General features: G+C 50.1%; 1 non-coding gene across 1 annotated transcript; it reads left to right on the top strand.

Moving 5' to 3' along the window:
• The first annotated feature begins 1,439 nt into the window (after positions 1-1,439).
• Positions 1,440-1,512, top strand: TRNAF-GAA (transfer RNA phenylalanine (anticodon GAA)). Its single transcript has one exon. It is a non-coding gene; the product is annotated as a tRNA-Phe (tRNA).

The raw sequence follows: 1,512 nt of genomic DNA on the forward strand, positions 1-1,512 counted from the left end.
TTAAATTCTGATAAAAGAAGTTTATTGGTTGTGCTCTTCCTTCTCTTATCTCTCCAGTCCTCTTCCTTCCATTTCCCTTCAGACGCTGGACCTTTTCCTCACCCCTACCCGTACCCCAAATCCCATCAAAACTTAACTTTCCTAGTCACCCAGGTTCAAGCCTTGCCTGCGGTATTTTGAGAATGTGAAAGGTAGTTACATTCACGACACACAAGAAAGGCTGTAAAAGCCCCCTCTTTCCCCATCTCTTTAAGTTTGACCCGCACAAGGCAGCTGCTCCAAGTTTCTTCTTCTTCCACTCCAACCCCCCTGCCCCCAAGCCTACACAGAACTCTGTTCATCCCCAAGCTCTCTTTGGTCCCTTTTCCTTCCTTAACCAATGACTTCTTTTAAATCTCAAGCTCTTCTGTTTGGATTTGACGCAACAAAGGAATTCAGAAAGTGACTCTACACCTTAGAGATTGCAAACACTTCCCATGTTCAAAACTTTTTTCTTTTTCTTTCATATTCGTACGCATGCATGCATCCATCCCTCAAAACTGGCTGTGAAACTTCCACTTACTTGGGTGAAAGGTAGGTGAGATTAACACCCCTGCCTTCAGAGAATTACAACTTAATTGGAGAGGGAAAAACAACAACAGACAATAGGATGTTCGGACATTGCAGAATGTCTGTGCTCGGCAGGTAGTTGGTGCTTCAGAAACATTCGTCAACTGGTGTAGGAAGTAGTATTGACATTGGATGATCGTCCTCAGTGAGCTCGCCAGGCTTTTACGGTGCGCCTGGCTCTGTGCGAAGTGGTGGTGGGAAAGGGAGCATTTCGAAGACCCAGGAACACAGGGAGATTGCAGTCCTGCCTCCATGCCCTGGTCCACTTCTTGTCCACCTTAATCGTGAAAAGTGAGAGATCAGAGCGGGAAGGGCCGACTCCTTGGGCAGAGGGCAGGCCAAAGGGGCCACCCTGCACGGGGCTCGCGGGGACCAGCTGGGGGAAGACGAATCCACGACCCGAGGAGCCGCGGAGCCCTGGGGGCGGGGAGTGGTGAGCTAGGGGCGCGCAGGCGTCGCCCCGCCGCACTGCCGCCGTCGCTGCTTTTGACTCCGCTCCGCCGGGCTGCGGGCCAGCCCAACCCCTGCCCCCCCAATCCCGCAGCGGGGACACCGGGTCGTTCACGACGCCTGCTGTCGATGATTAAACCAAAGGTTTGGATTATACTGAAAAAAGTAAGTAACGTACAGTGCACTTAGTCATGGCTTGTAAAAAGCAGGCAGAAGAATGTTGATACGGATAACCATTCAAATTTCTTTTTCTTTTCTTTTTAACATGTAACCATTTAATAGGACAAGGAAGAAACGCTGTAAGTGATTAGTAGGAAAAGACGGAAGGGGCGGACGCGAAGAGTTCAGTGATAGTTTACTCCAAACACAACAAAGCAGGCGCCGAAATAGCTCAGTTGGGAGAGCGTTAGACTGAAGATCTAAAGGTCCCTGGTTCGATCCCGGGTTTCGGCA

Source organism: Globicephala melas, chromosome 18, assembly GCF_963455315.2.
Source record: "Globicephala melas chromosome 18, mGloMel1.2, whole genome shotgun sequence".
Taxonomy (NCBI): Eukaryota; Metazoa; Chordata; class Mammalia; order Artiodactyla; family Delphinidae; genus Globicephala; species Globicephala melas.